At 33.6% G+C, this 24971-nt stretch overlaps 1 protein-coding gene and 1 pseudogene across 1 annotated transcript in view; both read left to right on the top strand.

Moving 5' to 3' along the window:
* Positions 1-24971, top strand: part of LOC104868855 (N-deacetylase and N-sulfotransferase 4) — a 286413-nt gene that overhangs the window by 212842 nt on the left and 48600 nt on the right. The gene's annotated exons all lie outside the window — the stretch shown is intronic.
* Positions 16461-16560, top strand: LOC117284657 (annotated as a pseudogene).

Below are 24971 nucleotides of genomic sequence, written 5' to 3' on the forward strand. Positions count from 1 at the left end.
TTCTATGTTTTTCATATTATCCAGGGAATTGGCACTGTAGTAAACTGAAAAGTTGATTATTAGTTAGAAGAATATTTCTAAGTATACAGAAAAAAATTTTCACATTCTTGAAAACTGTTCTAAAAAAGAGAGAAATGTAGTATGGTGATGATTAAATATTGCACACAAAAGTTCATTTTTGTTTTGCTGTAGGCCAATGTTTTTCTAAAGATATTAACGATTTTAGTTAGAACTTCAACAAAAATGTTGAAGTCTGGATATCTATGAGTAACGTAAGTCAACATTTCAAGACATTTCATAATATATGTTATAGTTTGAGAAGTATCAGTTAAGGAAAAAAATTGTAATTTGGAGGAAAATTACTTCTTTAAAAAAGTTTTCAGAAAATTATACCTCCAATGAAAATAATGTAGAATCAAACTCCTTAATCAACTACAGTTGGAAACACTTCAAATAGCCCTCTCACCTTATAAGAATAAAGAGGATTTAAGATCACAATATTAATATTTAATATTTATGTATGATTTTAAAAAGATATGTGGTATTAATTATTATTTTTAGAGTTATAATTTATTGTTCTTTCCTTGTTTTGTGACTCTGGGCCAAAATTAAAATATATGTTGAGTTGTATGAATGCATTAATTTCTTAATGCTTATACTGTTATTACTAAGAAAGTCAGAATCAACTGTCAGTTTCTTCACAGAACATTGAAAATCTCCCATGTAAGCAACATATGGGACATATTACCCTTTTTAGACCTTAATTTTAAAAACTATATCATCTTGAATAGCCTGGACTTGCAGCTATTTTTACACAATAAAATTGGCTACATAAACTAGAAATAACAAGTGGTGGTGTTCAATGGGATCGTTTGACCTATGTATCTATTATACCAAGATCCAATGAAAGTTAGTAAGTATATCATCACATCTCCCATTTATCATTTTTGTGTTAAGAATTTTGAAAACTATTTTATCAGTTTTGAAATCTACAATTCATTGTTATTAACGTGGTCTCCACGCAGTGCAATAGATCACTAAATCTTGGCTTCCAGTCAAGGTGAGAGTTTCTACCCTTGGATCAACATTGCTTTCACCTTTTCTCCTTTCTTCACCCTCTATTAATCACCTTTCTTTTCTACTCTGTTGCTGCATGATCAACTTTTTCTTATACTTGGTTATTTTTCAATTAATAATAAATGGAAAAAATATTTTTTTGAAAAAGAAACTTTCATATGACACTATTTCATTATATTGATACTATTGAAACTATTTCATTATATTGATAGTATTGACCTCAAGGATGAAACACATGAGTCTTTCCCAAAAGAACAGATTCAATTACACTTTTTTCTACAACTTAATCAGAATGCAAAATAAATGTATGAGAGACTGATGACTACATCTACAAGAACATCCCACACTCTTCTTTGAGAATAGATTTGGTAAGCATTCTTTGCTTCTACCCTGCATTCCAGGCACCTAGGTTTGGGTATAATTACAGACATGAAAAAGTTGCACTGTCCTATACATACAAGGGAAAATTCATCCTGACCCAGTATCTATCAAATATTTATATCTGTGGCAAATAATTCAAAGTCTTTCATATCTCTTCATCTCTCCAGATGCTCTTACCTGAGGATTTGGACAGGTGAGAGCACAGCTGTGTTCCCAGATCACTCAAATCTCCAATGATGCTTCTCATTCACCATGCCCATTGTGGGTGTTTTTAAGCTAAATTGTGTGTGTGTTTTTATGGGCTCCATAAGAAGTCGTTTTATGGAACACATCACATTACCTTGGTAGCACCATCTCTATATGAGACTCAGGAGAACTCTTTAAAAATTAATATCAAATAGTTACATATTTCCTGAGCACTTGATCTTTTTTATTTTTACAAAGTAAGAGTTTGCACAAGTAACTAGTTCCTCTTTTCACTCTGGCTTAAAAAGCTTTGCACCAAATTTATGACCACTGGTAACAAGTTATTATTACCTATATATTAGCAATAGGCTACATCTGCTACATCTAATGCTTATAAATGTCTCCTTCTTACTTGCTTTTATTTTACATTGCAGATTCTCCTAACCCCTCTTTATGTCCTTTCTGAAATTAGGTAAATGATAGCACTAGATAGTTGAAATCTTGAAAAGAAACAGGGAGTGCAAAAACATAATCTTTAAAGTGCTATAACAAATCCATGCTTTATTGTAATGAATTTGATCACAAAAATATGTCAGGAGACCGTGAAAGGGTGACCTAAAATCCACATTGGTTAGCATTACAGTCCTTTTAGACTAACACTCAAATGAAAGCATGTCCCAAAACCGCAATATTTTCTTGAATTTTTCTATAGTAGAGCCACAAATACTTAAGAGGAGTAAAATATTTGATCATTCAGTTTTCTCTGCTATGTTATACATACATCACACACTTTTTTTTATCAAATGCCTATTTTTTTTCAGGTAGTACTTCAGGCACTTGGAATAAAAGAATAAGAAAAAGATCCCAGCATTTATGAGATTATGTTCCAGTGGAGAGAGAGAAAAAAATTAAGCAAGTAAGGAAACAAGTCAACATGCATTAAATAAAATAAGGAAAGAAACTGACTTCTGGCCTAGTGATATGTGGATTAGAAAGCAGGCCTTTGTGATAAAAATGATGTTCCACGGTGGGGGACGGGGGGAGATGAACTCTGGTGATGATCCTTAATGAGGGCAGTAACAGAAGTTTGTTCCCATTAGACGGTGTGGAAATGGCGCTGGCTCTGGGGAAGCACTTGCTTAGCAGGTTTAAGAAATCTTCAGAATTCTGGTTTGTTGAGGCACTCTGAGCAAATGAAGTGGTTGAAGGTAAAAATCAACCAAGATTTAGGACTAAATCATGCAATGCCTTATAGACTATGGAAAATATTTTGAAATTTTATTGTTTGTAACATTTTATTCTTTAAGTAATATTTTGTAGAACTTTATATAAGCGTAATATAAGCTACTGGAAGGGTTTGAAGATATTTTTGACATGGAAACTGTTCTAAAGTAAATGATGCTGAAAAGGGAACTGTTTGTAGTCAGCAAGTATGAAACAAGGATACTGCAAATCAAAAAGTAATACTTGGACTAGGTAATAATAGTGTACCCAAAGAGAAATGTCTGATTACAGGATATATTTTAATTCCTTATGAGTTAAATGTGAAATATGAAAGAAAGAGCAGTCAATGTTGACCCAAATATTTCAGCCTAGACTAAATAAATGAATCTTAGGGGAGCACCAGTTCATTGAAGGGGTTAGCAAAGGCACATTTATTGGAATGTTGGTTTTGAAATAAATTTCAAGTATCCTATACATTAGGTGTTTGACCAGGTGAGTCTGCAGTGCAGGAGCTGTGTAACAATAAGGTGCATTGGCATCTGGATACATATGAAGTTATAGAACTAAATAATATGTCTGAGGAGCAAAAGAATACATTTAAGTGACAAATTCTGTCTGCAATTTTAGGAACATTATTCAAGCTCTGCTCTTTCTTGTTAGTAATTGCAAGGGAAATGATCTCATTTTCTGTAGGACAGAAAACAAGTCACGATACACACACAAACATACACAACTCACTCCCTTGAATGATTGTCTTAATATTGAAACATGATGATGTTTTATGTCCTCTGTTTTCTCTTAATAGAGATGTCCATTTCTTGAAGTGGCAATTCTGAGAAAATAAAGACATGGATAAATGAGACAAGCTTTTCATTTTTGCTCGCATACTATATTTATGCTTCATTGGATACCTTTATTTTCCCCCATTCCTTCCTCAAGCTCCTGAGTGGATCTGCAGAAAACATACTCTGACATATTTAAAACATCCCAAAACAGAATCTGTATCCATGACAATATGTCTTCAGTTTCAGAAGGTCTTATTGTATGTTTTTCCAGCTCATCTTTCTTGCTCCTTTGCAACTTTAAACAATAAAGAGCCACTCAGAAATGTTTAACAGACAAGTTAAGCTAATAAATACAACTCTAAATATCATCTGCCTTAACAATAGTCAAATAATCATCTATCCTGGAACAATCCTTTAGTCCAACAAAGAAGAGATCTCCATAAGTCAAAATTAAAAATAAAAATCTACATTTCAAATGAGTATAGTAGCTGTCCTGGCATTTAAATGACACCTTGCTACTCATATCAATAAAATTTAATTTCATACTAAATCATAAAATTATCTTTACTAATGAGCAAGGATTTACCAAAGGAAATTAATATCTTGGTTCAAAAATTCTTGAATGATCATTGAATTAGCATAAATTAATAATTTAGCCTTCTAATACATCTTGACCGTTGAGATTTTTTTTCTTTATATTGAGTTTATTGGTACAATCTAGGTATATAATTCAGTTACATTCATTACTGGGATCCTGTACCTTCACATGACAGGTCTTGGTTCTCATTGTTTTCCCCTTGTCCCTGCATATTTTTTAAGCTTTACCATGACACAAAGTCAGCACACATGTAATGAATTACCTTACAATTACCACTTTCAAAAGATTTATTCACCATCTTCTTAATGATTACATTAAAATATCAAACTTTTATTATTATAGTAATTATTTTATTTTTAATTGAAGAATATCTATGAATACAATGGAATAAATTTTAATAAATGAATTTTGAAAATATATATAACTATTTCTATTATAGATTATAGATCAAATCATCATACTATTTAGATTAGGATATGACAAAAGGCATAATATTAATGAGAAAAATTTTCTTTGATTCCAAGCATTATTTTTGTAGCAATTGTCTTTATCATTAAAACTAATAATACTAGTACACATTTGCTATTAGTTAATGAAATATATTCTAATATATACTATTTAAATGCATAATTTAATTTCTTTACTGTAATTATTAAAATAGAAACTTTTAAAAATTGTTTCAGAATAATAATAGTACAGGCTTATGAGCAACACTTTATCACTGAAAAAAGATTTGTAAATTTCCCATTTGTGTGCATCTGCTAACTTTTTTTTTTTTTTTTTGCTTTTTTTGGTCCCCTTCTAAGATAAATGAAGAAAGCTCTGACCTTTTCTAACATAAAAAATATTTGTTTATCATGTCACTATAATTAATAATTTAAAGTGCAGTGTCTTATACCTGCTAGCCAATAAAATTACTTTAAATATTGTACCCAAAATGAAAGAGCATATATTTTGTGTTTAATGAACTCTACATAATTAAAAACTAGGTTAGTGTAGTTCTTAAATACCAGAATTCAGAATTGCTCATCAGAATTTAATTTAATTGAAGTGATTTAAAATGTTAAAACTTACACTTTTTTTGGAAATAAAGTAATAAATTTCTGCTTATTAAAATGCAAAAATAAAAAAAATAAAAGATAATAAAATCACCTATACTTTGCCATAAGTAATATTCGGAAGTACTAGAAAATTATTTTTAAACACGTATATAATAGAATTTATTATTTTCTTTTATTGCATTTATTACATTTTAGGTATACAGTACAATTGCATTCATTATTGGAATCTTGTATCTTTACATGAAAGGTCTTGGTTATCATTTTTTCCCTTTGTCCCTGCCCTCCATTCGGCCTCTCCTCCCCTCCCCATTTACAAACATTTTATTTTCATTTTTTTCATTTTCTCCTATTTTTTCTTTTGGCTTATTACCTTTCCATTACCCTTCCCACTTTCCCTACACCTTTAGCCCTTTTCTTCTTATTTCACACTGTCTTACTTATAACTTAGTGTTATAAGGATTAGTGGCATAAGGATTTTTCCCAACATCAGAATTAAATTATTGTATCCATTATATATTGTTGTTATTTGCTTGATAATTTCCTGCCATTGAATATTTCTTAGTTTTAATTTTTATTAGTATGTGTTTTCAGTACATAATGATTACACTCTTTGTGGAGGGTTGGTACATGTATACAATACATCTTAATTTTTTTCAACCCCTTATTCACTTCTTTTGCCCTCCCATCACTTGGCCCTCTTCCCTTTTGTGAAAGATCTATCTCCATACTTCCTATTATCTATTTTTATTTTGTTCTTTATATTTTGGGTTTCTAATGTAAGAGAAACCATGCAACATTTAAGCTTGTGTGTCTGACTTATTTCATCTAACTTTATGGTCACACATTGCAATTTCCTACCATTATTATTCACTTTTACACAACTACAGAGGCATCATTTATCAAACAAGAGTCTTTTCATGTTATTTCGCTCAATTATTTCATGACTCTTCTTTAAGAGAAAGTCTAAACCCTTTAAGTTAATACAGAAGTCTCTTCTCAGTCTGACTCTGGTTGGCTTTTTCTTATACAGTAGTTATCAGGGCTGCAAGATTCAGTAATATGGAGACTGGTTTCTTCCCAAAATAGCCAATTTTCTCATGTCTGTAAATTAGTATTTGTGCTCTTTCTTCTCTCTTACTTACTCACTTTGTCTGTCTTGTTCCCCTTCCACACTCATTTTAAGTACAGTCACCTCTATGAGACTTCCTGTGTCTAACCTAGTTTCATCATTGTCTTGTATAAACTTCTAACTGAACACATCATATTTTTTAAAAATCCATTAACTTGTATATCCACTGTTTATATGGTGAACAGCTTAAGCACTGAGTTCATATATTACATTCACTGTTGATTCATCAAAGGGATTAATGTTTATAAATGTGTTAATGTCATAAAATTTTTATTGAGATCCTTTTTATGGATCAGGAATTGGTTTAAGTCATTTACTTGTATTACTTACATCTTCACAAGACCGTAATGAAAGAGGTGCTATTAGGTGTACCTTTGGTGCATGTCAGGATCCCACTGTGAGGACTGCTCTCTGCAACTCTTAACTTTAACCTGATTTTCTTTTCCTTAGTTACAATGATTCCAAGGACAAGTATGAGATAACTTTGAAGCAAAACAACAATTAAAAGAGCAAGGGCACATATTCAGTGCTTCTACTTTATTTCCCAGAGTTTAAAACACTTTGTAAATAAAAAGGACTGAATGATTTATCAATGTTTCTTAGCTAGTTAAGGTTATATAGAGAAAAATTAGTTCTCTTTTCCTCCATTCTAGTGCATTTTCCCACTAGATTAAGCTGACTTCACATTTTTCTGTAAAATTAAGATGCAGTTTCAAGGAAAACAGAATCATGAATCACTAAAATAATGCTGAGTTATTGATTTCATTTATTAAGAGTAAAATTTTATAAAATATGCAAAAGACTCACTCCAATCTTGACAAACAGGTTTAATTATGAAAAATAAATGCACCATAGTCTCTTCAGCAAAGACAGTGTCCCAGATATGTTCAAGTGCAAGTTGATCATAAGCTTGCTTCTGAGTAAAACCATGTATTTTCATCATAAACCTTAAAGACTAAAAACAAAATGAATAAAGCAAATGATTTTATTGTGCTTCAATAAATGTATATGAAAATAAACAATTATGTTACATACCTTCTGCCTGAGTTATGCATGAGAAATCGACTAAGTCAGAAAGATAGAATGAGTTAGCCACACCATTTATTTATAGTATGGAGATCTGAGATTACATTTATAGTGAAAGGTATGTTACTGAAGAATGTGTTACTATCTGTAGAACAATGTCTCCCAAATATCCTCTTTCATAACAAGTAATGCTGCTAGAGGTAATAGCATGACAGGAAAATCATAGTACAAATATAAAAATTGAAGGGACTTTTATCACCCAGCTCCAAATATATGATTAAATCTGTTTCTTCCTAACTCAAGCTTTTCTGCATAATTTTTCTTCCTAAATATGATTGCAAGTCTATCTTCTTTTCAATCCTTCTGCCTCCTTTTATTTCTTAATACACAGTACTTTAATGAAGCAAAATATCAGTGCCTACTGAAAATAATACTGTTCAGTTTCATGTTTTATACTTAATTATATTATGACTCATAGAAAAATTGATCCTTAGATTCATAATTTTTCTTTTTATAACTCCTCCATTTTGAAAGATGCCCTTCCACCATTTCTGTGTTAATGTAAACCAGTAGTGGTCCTTGTTTGAAAGCACTTCATCAGAATTAGCCTCAAGTGAGTCAGCTGATGAAAGAAACAGTAATAAATGAACATGTGTCAAAGACAGAGCTGTTGAGCAAAAAAAATCCAGTTACCTTCCAGCAGCAACTACAGGATAATTTATTAAAATGTCAGCAGCAAACTTTTAAAGTAAAAAAACAGCTGATATGAAGTTCTCTGATTAACCAAAATGAATCTTTAATGGAAGAAAATGGAAAAGAACAGAATTGCAACAGTGCCATTCACCATTCAGAATTAATTTGGAAATGGTGATTTGAAAACATTATAACACCTAATGAACTGACTGAATAATGTAAAAAATATAATTCAATAATCTAATAATAATTCAATAATTTTTAGTATCAAGGACAAAAATATTCCCTTTTAGGTCATCATGATCTCTAGTTACCTGTTGTTATGGTTTGCATCTAGATGTCTCCTCAAAGCCTTATGTGCTTGTAGGTGGGGACTTGGGGAGGAGATTGGATTCCTGGTGTGTGGTACTCATTGGTGGATTAGTCCACTGATGGGTTTACAAATGGGTGTGATGTTGGGAGGCAAAGCCTAGTAGCAAGAGGTGGGGCACTGGAAGCGCGCTTGGAAACGTACACAACCCTCCTCCTCCTCCTCCTGATCCTGCTCTGCTCCCTGCTTGCCATGTCAGGACCTGATACTCCTCTGGCACGCCTCTCTGCCATGCTGCCCTGCCGTGAAACCAACCATGAACTGAAACCTCTACAAATTGTGAGCCAAATATACCTTTTCTCTTTGAAATTGTGAGTGTTGGGTATTTTATCCCAGCGATGAGACAGTCACTGAGACACTTGTGGATTGAATGATTGGGTAAGAATAACAAATTATAAAGTTAGTTGATTATATGAAAAATCTCTAAACCACATATATCACCGACAGGAATCAAGGGAGCTACATAAGTTTAATACGCCAATCTCTCTACTTGGAATTGTGTGTGTTTGATAAAACTGCTACTAATATTTTATACCTTATATATATTATTGGAAAACCTCTACCAATTACTTAAATGGTATATGATATCCTATTTTCAAATGTCTCAAAAACACCGTCAGAGTCATTCTACAAATTTTTATTTAACATTCATCTGTTTCTAGCATCTATGCAAAAATGCAACTGGATGAAGAATACCAAAAGTAAATTCTAATTATATAGACACATCTGTATTTTATCTCTATTTGTATGACCTTTAATCAATTCAATAACATAAGTATCTAGAATGAACATACGTCATTGATACTAAAATGTTTTGGTAACATTACATTGTTAATGAGAATAGCAATAAACAATACTATTAATAACTTGTGCATATCTAAAAAAGAGGAAGAATATTCTGTGAAGTTTTCCAGTTCTTCATTTTGATTGTCTTGGTTGTGTTTCAAATTTCTAAACATGTTTTGTAATTACTAAGTCTTGAGAGATACAAATGAGAAATGTGTGATTCATGTAGGGATGGAATTTTGTGTTGTTGAAATGAGAAACAGGAGTTATTTGATGGTTAACAGTATTATTATTTAGATATAATTCACATAGAAAGGGGTAGAATCTTATGAATTGATATATATTTCTCCTAATTTTTTCTAATAAGCAAGTATTAAGGAAAGGGCAAAAGTTTTCATAATTAAATCACTCTATTATAAGAAGCATATGACAGCAGGTGTAATATTTTATAAAAATATGAATATATTTGATTATATAATACCAGCCCCAAGGGAATCCTAAACCAAACTGTAGAATTTATTTTATTTTATCATCTTCTATCTTTATTCCTGTGACTTAAATGAAAAGTACTATATCCATCAATAATCTAGATATTAAATACTGGAGAGTTGAAGTGGAAAGCCTAAGTTCAGACCACAATTCTTCAACTTCAAAGATGGAATACTTTTCTTTCTCTTTTTCTGTATTATAAATTAATGGAACAGAAAATTTCATGGAGGAACATTCACTGCAACCAGGGCTGAGATAGGAAAACTTCAACAATCAAAGAGCCTTCCTTTATCCATGAAGGTATTTCAAGACCCCTGTGGATGCATGGAACTATGAATAATAAACTATATACATGTTTTTCCCAGATACATATATACCCATGATAAAAGTTGATTTATAGGTAAACTACAAAAAGTGATTATATACAAATAATAATAAATTAAAACTATTATAACATCATGTTATAATGAAAGTAGATGTTCCCTCATTTTTCCTCCCTCCTCCCTCTCTCAAAGTGTCTTTTTTGTACTCTTACCTCCAACTTTTTATTGCATTAACATCACAGATTACAAAGTCTTCCCAATGAGATGAAGTGAGGTGAATAACAGTCATTATAGCTTGAACACAAACACTGACACTGACACAGTAAATCTGGTACATTAACAGGTTACTGCTAAATGAATACTGGGAAGGTGATATTTACAGCATAGAAATACTATCAAAAAGACTAATTTGTGCCCCAGGCATCACAGAACAGGGCAATGAGTGATTTCACCCTACTACTCAGCATGGCTCAATATTTAAAATTTATGAATTTATTATTTCTGAAATTTTCTATTTAATATCACAGAGCACAGTTTTACTGCAGATAAATGAAGCCATGACAAGAAAAACTATGGATAAGAGGAATAGGGGGACTGTTACCATTGGTAAATTGCTCAGGACTCAGTGTAGATAATTCCAAAAGTCAAAATCTCCAGAGAAAGACCAATCATTGGAGAACACCCCACCCCACCACACACACACACACACACACTCTTCTGAGGTTTATATCCAAGGCTTTCACAGTAACTATTGGAGAAAAATCCCCTCTGCTAGCCATGGTGGAAAGGAAAATGTACCTATTTTGAAATGTGTCAAAGAATTCTGTTCTTCTTAACAAAGCCCTCCCTCAAGAGAAAATATTTATGCATTCAGAACTTACCTTGCAATGGTTTTATCAGAGCCTGACTAACCTCAAGGGAAAGGAAGGACAAAATTCCACCTTTCTATACCTTTCTACATGAAAGAAACAAAATGCTAATTATAGATCCCTCTAGCATTCCATGTGGGAGAGGAAAAATATGCAACTCCAGCTCCTTTAGTTGTGCCCCTCCTACAGTATCTGTTAAAGTCTGCAGAGGCACAGGCTCGCTGAGACTGAAACTTGATCATCCACATAGGTTATAAAATGGTTCTCTTGACTGCAACTTTACCACCATATCACTGGGGACCTGTTTAAAGCAGTTTCTTTTATCCAGATATCATGTCTTGCTATCAAGAAAAAATTGCAAGGCATACTAAGAGGTAGAAGCACAATCTAAAAATACAAATCAAGCAAAAGAACTAGATGGACATATGGCAGTGATGTTGGAATGACCAAAATAGGAATTTAAAACAACTATGACTAATGTGCTAGAAATCTAATTGATAAAGTAGATTTGCAAGAACATATGGGCAATACAATCAGATACAATGTAATGTAAGAGAAGGAAACTAATAAAACACAAAAGGAAATGATAGAGACCACAAAACACTGAGATGTAACTGAGATGAAGCCTGCCTTTGATGGGCTTACTAATGAGCTGGGCACAGCTAAGGAAAGAATCTCTGAGGCTGAAGATATCTCAACAGAAACCTCAAAAACTGAAAAGCAAAGAGAAATGAGACTGAGAAACAACAGAATAGCCCCAAAGTATTAAATAATCGCAAAAGTGATAATGTATGCATAATCTTAATACCAATAGAAGACAAAGAAAAATAAATACTTGAGGCAATAATGAATGAGAATTTCTTCAAATTATATCAGCCACTAAGACAGGGATCCATGAAATTCAAAGCACTCCCATTAAAATCAACCTCTACAACAAACTCATAAAAATAAAAATAAATAAACAAAAATAGCCTACAACTGAATGTATCAAAATCAAACTACCAAAAAATTCCAAATTAAGAACCAAGATATATTACATAAAGGTACAAACTCCCATTAATGAATATATTGTATACCTAAAATGTATCAATTAAATTAATGGAAAAAAAGGAAATTGCTACTTTATAAGGCTTTCTCAAAATATCTGTAAAGATTTTAAAATATGCCTTTTGAACTAGCAAGTCAACTTTGAAAGTCTTTTATAAAGTAATAAAACTAGCAGTGCCTGAGTTTACAAAAAATACTTCCAAAAAATTCCAACACTAAAAAACCCTGAAAGAAGGTTTGTGGGAAACAAAATACCTTACCCATGGAAGAATAATGATAAAAATTATATCTGATTTCTCAGAAGACATATAAGCAAGAATGTAGGGTGAAATATTTAAAGTGTTCAAAGAATAACTCACCAACCTAAAATCCTGAAACCTATAAAACTATCTATTAAAAGTAAAGAAGAAGTACAGACTATCTCAAGCAAATAAAAATTAAGGAAATATGTTGTCAATAAATCTATCCTGCAAGAAATGTTGGAAAATGATTATTTAAAGGACAGTTGGGTGGGTAAGAAACTTGAATCAATATAAGGAAAAACGAAGAACTCCAGAGAAGAACAAGTAAAATAAAAACTTATTTTTTCTTTTCTTAATTGATGTAACATAACAACTTATCTAAAATATTCATTCTTCACAACTTAGTTTCAACACAATCCAAATAAAATATCCAGGAATTTTGTTGTCTGGCGAGCCCGAGTGCAGAACAAGGTTCGGGAGCTTGGACTGGAAAGATATGGCGCAGAATCACCAGGCAGACTCCGGGGAAGTTTCTGGAGCGCTTCCGCTTTATTCAGGAAATGCACAGGTTTATATAGGGAACCATGGGAGAGGAGCATGGGAGGAACATTTAATGTTTGGCGATACTTTATTGGCCAGACATGGCGGAGTGATTTTTCTTGGGTGAGGCAAAGGAGTCACGGAGTAGGAGCAGAGGTGTAGCCATTTGGACCCAGCGTCTACGCACTTAAGTGAGTTAGCTCAGCCTTAGCAAGGTCTCTGAGTTAGCTCAGGAGACAGAAGTGCGGTGCACTTGGCTCAGCCTGGTTTGAACTTCTCCCACACAGACGTCTTGTTTAGAAAGAAAAAGGTGATCCTAAAATTTTTCTGGCTGGATAAAAGACTCAAAATATCCAACATAATATTGAAGAAGAAAAATATTAAAGCAGTGATACTACTCAACTTCAGGATGATAAAGACAGTATACCGTGTATGAAAGAATGCACAAGTAAATCAATGTAGCAAAATTGAGGAGCCAGAAATCAACCCATGTAAGTATAATTAACTAATGTTTGACAGAGGACAGAGGAGATAAGGGTGATGCCACAGACAAGAGATAAGATTTTTAATGACTGGTGCACTCGTGCAAAAACAAAGAAACAAATACATACATTTAAATCTAGGTTTATACATTACACCTTTCACAAAAATTAACACAAAAATAGATAGTAGAGCTAAATGTAAAACACAGATCTATAAAACTCAGAGAAAATAACAAGAGAAAATGACCATGGGTTTTAATTTTAATTGAAACCCCAAAGGCACAGTCCTTGAAAGCAATCATTGATAGGCTGGAATTCATGAAAATTGATCATTTCTGCTAAGCAAAAAGATAAGTCACAGGTTGTTCAAAACAACAAGACATTAAAACTCGATAATAACAACAAAAGAGAAAATAAAAAATATTTTTAAAGAGACCAAAAACATTAGCAAACACCTCACCAAAGAAGATGTAAAAATATATAAATGGTGAATAGGAATATTAAAAGATGGCCCCATACATCAATTAAGATAACTATGAGAAACCACTATAAACTAATAAGAATGGCCAAAATCTAAACCATTGATGATATTGGATGTTTGATGATGGAGAGAGTGTGGAGTAACAGGAACAGGTATTTCATGCTGGTGGAAATGCAAGAGTTAGCCAGTGTCAAAATAGTCTATTGATTTCTTAGAAAATTAAACTAAGCATACCATTACCATAAGATCTTGTAATCACAATTTTTGATATATCAAAAAAATGGAAAATTCTGGTCCACTAATGCTTATAGAAACTATATTCATAATTATCAAAATTTATAAGTAACTAGTACGTCCTTCAGTAGGTGAATGGATAAATATACTGTTGTACAACTAGACAACAAAAGATTATTTGAAAAGTAACGAGTTATCAAGCCTTCAAAAGGATATAACTAAAATGTATATAACTCAGTGAAAGAAGCCAATTTGAAAAAGCTGCATACTATAAGATTCCAACTATATGACTGACACTCTAGTAAAAGAAAAACTATGGAGACAGAAAAGATAAGTGTTGTGAAGCTAGAGGGGAGGAAAAACAAGCAGTCAAAGTGAAAAGGGTTTCTAGGACAGAATTATTTCGTATGGTACTATAATAGTGGAAATGTGATCATGCATCTGTTCAAACTCACATGATGTACAGTCTCACTAGGGAATCCTACTGTAAACTGTGAACTCTGGGCAATAATATATCTGTGTAAGTTCAACAGTCACAACACAATACACCACACTGGTGGGGATGTTGACAGAGGAAGCTGTGCACGTGTGGAAGTCCCCTTACCTTCTCATCAAGCGTGTTGTCAATCCTAAACTGCTCTAAAAAGTGGACTCAAAATAGCCGGGCATGTTGGTGCAAATCTGTAATCCCAGCATTCCGGAGGCTGAGGCAGGAGGATCACTGTGAGTTCAAGACCAGCCTGGAATCAACTACATAGTGAGACCTTATCTCAAAACAAGCAAATAAACAAAAAAGGGGATTCAAAATAATTGTAATAAAGAGATAAATAAGTCCTTGAGCTAACTGTACACAGTTGACTTGTGACAAACATAAACAGAAGATAATATAATCATAGTTTAAAATAATTTATAAAAGCATTTTTAAAAATATAGTGAACCTGAGAAAAAAACACATGGAAAATAGTTATGTGGCTGCATTTTCTTGCAAGTAACTTAAATTAAGTTAGAATAATTCATGTACAGAATAGGTTAATTTCCAAAATTGTCTGTGTTCTTCAAGTATCCATTATTTTCTCAAAAGTAGATAATTTTACAATGCTCACCCCTACTTAAAAAAACATTATGGTTGAAAACTGCATTAATGCACCCCCCATCAGGTTTCACTTAAACAAACACAGATAAATTATGGCAAAGACTAAGTTATAGCCATACCCCAGGGACAAATGCTCATAGTTGTCATGGTCATGTAATATCAAAGCCTCTAATTCTCTAAACATTTCATGTTATTGAGTGTGAATACAACATTCAACTGTCCTTTTGTATTGGAATTACTTCTTTTTATTCTTTTGTTGAACTTTTAAACACAAGACATTAGGTTCTTAATGCAAAGTTATTAGGCAAACTTGATTATTTTGAAAATCAGGAAACAGACATATGATTTTAATAGGTGTAATCCATGCTTGAGGCCTTCTTATTTCCAACACACCCATTTCTATGACAATACAAACGTACTCTAATAATTTGTTTTGAGAGGCATAATGTATGTGAAATATGTTGTATTATAGTAGAACTTCAGTGGGAGGGATATTAAATAGGGATTTCTTGATGGTCAGGATTATTAGCTATTAGTGGGGCTTTTGGGTGTTATGGACTCCTTTTAGAATTTCTTTCCAGGTTCTTGTTGTCCTAAACAAAGAAACGAGGAGAAAACATACAAAAGATAATGAGGTTTAACATTTATTAATCAGGAGAAAAAAGCTTGTTCAACAAGATAAGTGTGAACCACTGAGAGAACACAGTGACCAAGAGGTTAATGACCAGTGTCTTTTGTGTCTCCCAATCTTACATCATGGTGAGGCTATTCTATCAAAAACCTCTTGATTTCCTGCCAGAAGAACTGAAGATAGTGCTTTCTGATTGGTCCTAGATGCAAGGCTTGGGCACATCATTAGTGGATCTGGGTGACTGACAGATCATGCTCAGATGGCTGGCCATGCCCTAAACTTCTGCCTATGGCTGCTAAGCATAATGCTTTTTTGTGAGTCATATACAAAAAGATAAGGCTAATAAAGTGGGACAACTTGTCCAACTATTTACCAAAGCTTTATATAAATAAATTTTATTCATTTTTTTGTATATGTGCTATATTTCAAGCTATAAAATGTTACAACTTTTGTAGAAAAATATAAGCAGTCTAAGACCACAAAACAAATTATTCACAATATATTCCACGTATAAGTTATATACTTTGTATTTTTTATCAAAACTCAATAAATAAATATCAAGTAATTACATGTTTCAATATATATAGGACTTTATAAAAATGGATGAAAATTTCTACCTTTGATAATTTTTAATCTATTGGGGAAATTTTTATGATATAGCAAGTAAAACTGTTTCTACTTAACCATTTTTGCACTACAGAAGGACAATGTTGGTGCTCACTTAGGCAGCACATACACCAAAATTGTAAAGATGCAGAGATGAGCATGGCACCTGGACAAGGATAACACTCGCAATGGTAATTTTATGTGTTTCACATACTACAATAAGAGCTCTAAAACAGTATGTATAATGCAGAGAGTAAAAGTGAAACACTAGTTTTTCACAGATAATATTACAGAGTTAAGGGTGGAGTCTCCCTCTGGAAGTGGTTTCTAGGTTCTTTCTTTGCTAAGCAAAGAACTGATCAAGACAAGCATACATGAGATCAAGGTTTTATTAAGGTAGAAGAGAAGCAACAAGTTCTGCAGAGCAAGTTCGGGCCAAGTAAAACTAGGAACAGAAGTACAACCTACAGCATAAAGGCAAGACTATCAGACTACTGAGAAGAGACAAGATAGTGCTTAATGGTGACTATCTCTTATATAACACACGTCTCAGGCTGACATCAAATCCAAGCCATCCCATTGAAAACCTGTTAGAGTACTCACAAAAAGTCCATGCCCATTGGGCCGGGGATTTGGCTCAGTGGTTCCACTCCCTGCCTTGCAGGCCCAAGGGCCCAAGTTCTATCAACAGTATAAATAAATAAACAACAAATAAATAATGTCCGTGTGCTGGCTTTGGGAATTGTTCTGTGCAAGTATCCTGGAATTTTGTAATTAATAGGTCACACCTATTCCCTAACCAGTTTTGCCATGCTTTAATCTCCTGTCTCAGTAGGCTTGAGGAAAACAGAATTTCCAAAATTAAAGTTGGAAAAATGTTAACAAAGAATATGTTCAAAGTTAGAGGGAAAGACATGCTGCGTTTGGAGAAAGGGATGACAGGTGTCTGCAATAGAGCCAAGACCTGACACTCAGGGTTGGGGGTCAGACCATCAAGGGCTTTATATACTGATGAAGCACCTTCAACTACAATCAATAATTTAAAAATAAGAGACATTCCCATGAGAAGAAGGCAGAGATATGCATTAGTGTAAAACAATGCATGGTTAACACTGAATGAAGGACAAAGATGGAAGTCAAAAACCATTTGTCACTCTTACAACAGAGCTAAAAAGACATAAAAAACTCTAAATTAGAGTTAATGAAAAAGCAAATAGGAAGGAATTACAAAAAAAAAAAAAAGCAGGGTAGTCATTAGCGACTTTCAAAAACGGAGAGAGTTCCAATAAAAAAGGGCAAATCCAAAGTTAACCACAAAGGTACTAATGACTCAACCCCTGAGGAAAAAGAATTAAGGAATCAAAAGAATTCAGTAAGGAGGTGAAGTAGAAAATTTGTATAACAATGCAGAGCAGAAGTGAATTGCAGCCAATTTTAAAATAAAGAGACTAGACGATTATAGGCAAAGTGATAGTGAACAGTAGGGAGAATAAATTTGCAGCTTGTATTTTAGGATAGGAGAACGGTGAGATAGTAGGAAAAGATCCCTGAGCAGAAACTAAGAACACAGAAGGTTAACCTCAGTGGGCCAGGCCAGCCACCTCAGTTCTCAAGAAACAGAAGAGAACAACAGGATAAACTGAGATTTCTTTGGAGATATTGAGAAAGAAGTAACAGAAATCTATAACCTTTCCTAACTGCTTCTTATAAGTACTAAAATGGAAATAACAGCTATTATTTCTGCTGGGAGAAAATTTTCTGCAGTGTAGTCAAAATATTGATGCTGATGATTCTTGAGGAAAAGTGATTAGAAAGCTTGTCCTACAACATTTTCCGCATAGGAGTACAATTCTAATTACCTGTAAGGTAATTTATACAAGCCTTTGTGTGTTAAAGAAGCTTTATCAAGATGCCCCTGACCTCTAGCTATTGTTTCATTAAAGCTGCCCTAATGCTTCCTTTATATTCTCTTATTTTACTTCTTCTTACTTACTTTTTACTTAATTTCTTCTTAGTGAACCATAACTGTTAGAATTGTAAACATTTGACTTCCAAACGATAGCTTGCAAAATGGTACAAATATTGAATTTATAAAAGTAGATGATACGAGACTTTAAAAACCAGAAGTTTCCATTGTTAACTGTTCAAAATTTGTACAAATACATTAAAATGATTTTTAAAAATGCTCCATGGATATAATAGTAAATGATTTTGGATGACATGAAGCATAGGACTTCTAAAGGAATAAGGAAGAGAAGGGGGAGGAAGAGGAGGAGAGGAAGAAGCTGACATCCAGGTTTCTCTGGTCCAAGTTCACTCTACCACACGAATATATTGTACATTCAAAACCAGTTTTTAAATTCACGATAGGCCAAATATTTTCCTTGTCGCGGTGAGACCTCATGATGTTACTACTAATAGCACCACGTTACAGATGGAAGCAATGAGGATCTCAGAGGTTAAATAAATTCTCTAAGCCCAGAACTAGACAATGATGAGGTCAGAAGTTAGACACGGTGGCCTTGAGGATCAAGTTCTGTCCCCCATACCCACCTCACACTACCTCCTTGGGAAGCACAGCCTTCACATTTGGAGATAGCATATAACATTTTTGAAAGAAGCTTATGGTTCTTGTATGCTATGACATTTTCTGAAGGTCTTTGTAAATCTCCATGAGGATTATCAATTTTGCTGTACCTCTCTCAAGTTTTGTGTTTTATTCCAAGTACAACTTAACCTCAAACACTTTATTACCTAACGTGAACACAAGTTTTATTATTTCTGCCACTGCTCAAGTTCAAAATTCACTTTACAATCAGGAGATTCTTATTACTTAAGTTAATACCTTCTTCAAGGTCATCTTCGGGCTAGTCCTCACTTCTTTGTTTGACTTCCCCTTAATATTTGATAAGTAATAACCAGTTATGTAATTTGTGCAGTCATCACCTGTCTGGAGTTGAGTGGGACCAAAATTCATTTAAAACAAGATGACTAAAATGAGGTCTTCACAGTATCTGGGGAGGATAGTCTGAAAAATGCCCCCATTTTCCAAAGTAAAGATTATGAAGTATCCAACTTAGTAGTAAAGTGGTAGCTTTTCTTTTGCTCAAATGTGATTTTTTTTAGATACAGGATCTATGCAAATCAGTTTGAAAATGTAGTTTTGCCTCTATTATACTGCAAAGGAAGTCATTTGAGACAGTAGGATAATAATCAGTGTGCCTAAATGTAGAGGGGAGCTGAGCTGCGATGTGTGGATGAAAAACTGAAAGTAGAGCTAATATTAAGAAACAAAACAAGAAATAAAGCAACAATATGGCTGAAGCTGAAATGGAAATAAATTAGTTGTTCTTACCCCACAAAGTACCAGAACTATGGGATGAGGAAAAACAAATTGGAATAAGTTTGAGACATAAGATCCAGCACCCTCACAGGGCTCTCCGGTCTATACAGAGGAAATGCTGATACCGTACTGTATTTCTAGGGGCAGGGAAAGGAGTTATTTATTCATCAGCCTAATCAGGGAAGCAGTAATAATGTCAAGAAAATTAAAGAAGTTAAAGAAACTTGTATGAAATATAAGAAATATTTTGTGGATTAATACAGAGAAATCAGGAAATGGTCCTGTATTCATAGAACTATGTTTTGGTTTTTTTGTTTATTTGTTTTGGTGCCAGGGATTGAACTGGGGACCTTGAGCTTGTGAGGCAGGCAATGGAACCACTGAGCTAAATCCCCAGCCCCTCATAAAACTATGTTTAAGAAGGGAGGGCAGGGACAAGGGGAAACAATAAGAACCAAGAACTGTCACATAAAGGTACAAGGTCCCAAAGATGAATGCAACTGTACTATACACCCTAAAATGTACCAATAAACTCAATGAAAAAAAACAAAAAGAGAGACTGTGCATTGGAATAAAAAATTGTTATGCCTAATTGTAGTAAAGTGAGTAGATTATGCAATATCTGTAAGTTTTAGCAACCCCACAGCTCATCACAAAGTGAATATTATAGGATGGTTGCAAGACTGACAAATAGAAGTTATTTTGTGTCAGTGATTGATTTGACCTTTTTAACCTTCAGCTATCCTCATCCAGTAACTAGGTAAATAAATGCTTTTAAGATTTGTTATAGCTGTCTCAGCAAAAGAGTCATGCCACAAAAATGTCCAAATTAAATGTCCTTTTTAATAGCTGGTGACCAAAGGGTGAGCTCATTCTCCTACCTCCCTTTGGTACCAATCAAGCAGGGAAGCCCAGTTTTTAAAGGGAAAAAAAAAACCATACAATAGAATGTCATCATCTCATCTTTCAGCAAGCACAGGGGTACAGAAGCAGATTCCAAGTTAGATTAAAATCTAATTTTGGGGATCCAGAAGGAAATTTCTATCATTATGGTTAGGGCCACAGTATAACATGTTTTGTCCTTTGTTCGTAACCATAAGAGAAGCTAAGTGCTGGTTAGCATATGGCTTTGAGCAAGCAGTCTGAGGGAAAAGGGGAAAGTTCAGACTCAGGCTATTGAGGCATGTGGGGGCGTTCTGATGAACTTGCTTACTTCAGCTTGAGCCATCCTGAATGAACATGTTAAAACTGAAGTGATTGTACTTCTCAAGTGCATTACTTCTGCCTGTACTTCCAATCATTAGTAAAGTTTAATTTCACTGTAGAATAGATGAAGCCTAACGTTGAGTACTGGAAAAATGCATAAAGTGAATGGAAGGGTTATCAGTATGTAAGCTTCAAAATTAGAAGTCTTATGAGGACCCAAGCAACCAATTAGAGAAAAAGAATCAATGTCTATTTTGGCATCCAAAAGGCAGTGATAAAAAAAACATAAAGCATCCTGTGATAGCAAAGTGGAAAATTCACAGATGTAAAGACTATCTCCATCGTTGTCTTACTGGTAGTCTAAAGGTGAAAAAGTTAGGGTCCACAGAGAAAATGGGCTCATTATTTTAATAAATGAATTGAATGTGTTCCAGTAGAACAGATGAATTTACTAACATTTGAAGGCTTTTAAATGCCGGATTAATTTAAACTAGATAGTTTGGGATTTCGTTGGGTAATTATTAAGTGGATCCATGCATGGATGCCTGTTTGTTTCTGTGCCAACAGCAGACTGGCAATGCTTATAAGTTTTAATCACAGGCCTCTTTTGTGTAGCTGCAGCTGAATGTCAATTTATCCTTGTTAATCTGAAATTCTTCAGTAAACCTTAGGGATGTATGTCCAGGCAGACTTCTTCTGTAACAGTTCTGACACTTAAGCTCTGAACTCTTGTTCAGCGTTGTAATCTTCCTCTGCAAGATTCATAATACATTCCAGACTAAATTGTGACATGTTTAATGGTTTCTATTTGTCATATTTCTTTCTCTACCTTAAAAACAATCACATTTTGTTTTTAAGGTATTTTAATTTTTACAGTAAGCAAAGAAGCAAAAAGGGTTTTTGCAGCTGTTTCTCAGAGAACTCCGTATTAGGCCCATATATTCTTAAAGTGTTTCTTATACTTAAATCAACCGATTTCTCATCTAAAAACTTATTCTGAATTCAGATACTTTGAGAATAAGACTTTAACTCTTTTGGGGACATTGGCTTTTAGGGATTTTCTTCACCTTTGTTGCTGTATTATCCTTAACACAATGAGGAAAATATAATTTACAATGCATTAGTTGCTATTAGGCATCTCCTAAAGATACATTGGCCTATTTGATAGATGATTTTACAAGTTCACTAAAAAATTGTTTATTTTTTTCCAGTCTTCATTCTCCTGTGAATTCCTTTGTTTGCAAAGAATTCATAAAATTAAGCCTTCTATTCTCATTCCCAAATACTCAAAATTTTGAGTTTGTTTTTTTTTTTAATTTGCTAACAAGCTGGATAGGAAATAAGGAAATATGTAGTATTCACTCTTTTGTAGCTGCTGTTTCTTTCTCCTTCTTCATATGTTCTACATTTTCTGAGTGAAATAACATTTGTACATTCATCTTTTCCATTGCTAAGACAAAATACCCCATACTTCAAATCTAAAGAGGAAGAGGTTTGTTTTTGCTTATGGTTTCTGTGAGTTCAGGCCACAATCTCCAGCTCCGAGATGAGAAAGGCATAGCATTGCAGGGTCTGGTGGAAGAAAAGTGCTCAGATCTTAGGGGCCAGGAAGCAGAGGCAGAGAGCAGGGACAAGAACACACTCTTTCAGGTCATGGCCCCAGGGACCACCTCCAAGCAGGCCCCACCTCTTAAACACTATGAACTCATCCATGGATGAATGCACTACTGAACATAGAGCCGCATGGTCCAGTCACCTTCCACATATTTAGTAAACATTTTAGAACTAAACTCTAATGTGCTGCCTAAGAATAGGACAAACGAATATTTTAAAAATCAATTGTAATTTCCATCAAAATCTATATGCTAATGAGAAAAATCATAAACTGTAAACATAAACATTTTTTGAAGTTTGCAGTACTTCAGAAATTAGGTAAAACTTGGCTGGAGATTTAGCTCTGAGGTGCTGTGCCTGCCTCACTAGTGCAAGGCCCTGAGTTCAATCCCCAGTACTAAGGGGACAAAAAAAAAAAAAGAAATTAGGTGATAGTCGATGGAGTACACACCCTAGTTTTTGCTACTTCAGGTTTACAATCTGTGTCACACATGCTTACATCTTCACCATGACTTGGCAACTTGTAGTCTCCATGTAAAATGGTGAATAACTCGCGGGTGAATAACAAACAGCTCCTGGAAAGTATTTTCTTCATCCATCTGCCATTTCTCGGTGAGTCCAGAAACTGTGTCTCTAGTGTGAATACTTTGGTGTTCCTTCTGTTCTATTCTCTTCATTTCCTAGAATGGAGAAATGGGGCAATTACAAGTTTCACTATCTCTCACTCTCTCCACAAAGAAGACCGCAATGCCCAACTCCTAGCCATTCACATATTTATTGAATAATTTTGTCAAAGATAGACAAACTCTCCACTGAAGTAAAAAATTTAACTCAGAAACATGTTTGGCTTTTTTTTTGGCAAGTGCACTATTTATTTTTTTTCAAAAAATGTAAGTATATATAGGATTTACATTAAACATCTTGAAAAACTATCATGACCATTTGCTAAAGGAACAAAAGACAAGCATGAACTTTCTAGCTCAGTGTTGACTTCACCATTCCCAATTATCTTAATGTGAATGTGCTTTCCATAGTTGTGCATCTTACTGTTTTTTCTTTATTTATAAACCCAAGTTTCTCAGTTACAAATTCACTGTTGTCCCTTACATGTTTCTGAGTGTATGGTACTTGCTTTCTCTTATGCCAAGAGCTATATAGAGTACAAGAAATTGATAAAATTTACCTCAGAGCCAGATATTTTTACAGTCCAGTGGAAGACATATTTAACAAAAAAATACAGAAAGCAGCAATACACAGCATGTTCAAAATGCTCTAGTAATACACAAGAGAAAAAAGCCCTTTTCATTTTTTTCTGTTTTATCTTTTATGGAAGAAATATTACTAAAAATGTTTAACATCTATTTTATATGAAATAAATATATATCTATTAGGATACCAAATTAAAGCACAGGAATAATTTTTAGACACACAAATTGTTTCAAGAGCAGAAGAGTCATGAATATGAAAAGCACTGCATTTTGAGACAATTTGTCATTATTATAATTAGTGCTCTGTCAACACAAAATCTAGGTTTCAGCAATCCTTTTGTGTTCCTGCAGCTGTTTGTTGAGTTACTAGGTCCAAGTGTTCTAGGAAGTCCAACAACCATGAATGGTCTATACTATACTTCTTGATCTGTAATAGCAGACTGCAATCTGTAATGGTAGGCTGTCAGGATGTGACACATGTTAAACACTCAAGTCTCAAAGAACACCGTGACACATAAGCAAGGATGGGGCTGCTGGGTATTGCAAGATGGACATTTAATAGGAATGCTTTTGTTCACAACATCATTTATGTATTAAAAGATAGCACATTGGCATATGACCAAATTTTAACAGCTTGGAAATTATAGATCATTTTATTAGTACAATAAAAAGACTGAGGCTTGTAAAACTCATATTTATATCAGTATACAAGAGAGTAGAAAAAAGAAAAGAAAAAGGGAAATGAAGTAAACAATGGTGAAATTGAGAAAAATAATTTTAGTATGTAGATCTTGTACATACGTGTGATATCGTACATTAAAGTTGGTCTTCAATCCAGCTCATGTAGCCACCTGATTCGCTTTAAGACAAGTCTTAATATGCAAACTTTGCTTTTGTCAGGTTTTTAGGGAAAATAATTTTAATAGTGCCATATCATTGTGGAAAATTGGGTGATCTCACTGGAAAAGATAATATTATAGAAGTTTGTGAGAATTCTTACCTTTGCTACCTTGAAATCTATTCTCCACAAAGTAAAGGAATTCCATAGAAATATCTTAGCAAGAATTCATAACTCTTTATCCAGTTTCAGTTATAACAATATAGGAATTTTAAATTTCAGACTGTGACTTTCAAACTCAAATAAAAGTTCTATTTTCCAAAGCTGAATACCTCTGCCTATTACCACAGAAGCTTACAGTTGATGTCTGTGTAAACATGTATAGGTTTATATGTGATTAAGCATACAA

Source organism: Fukomys damarensis, unplaced genomic scaffold (assembly GCF_012274545.1).
Source record: "Fukomys damarensis isolate Sample0158 unplaced genomic scaffold, DMR_v1.0_HiC HiC_scaffold_38, whole genome shotgun sequence".
NCBI lineage: Eukaryota > Metazoa > Chordata > Mammalia > Rodentia > Bathyergidae > Fukomys > Fukomys damarensis.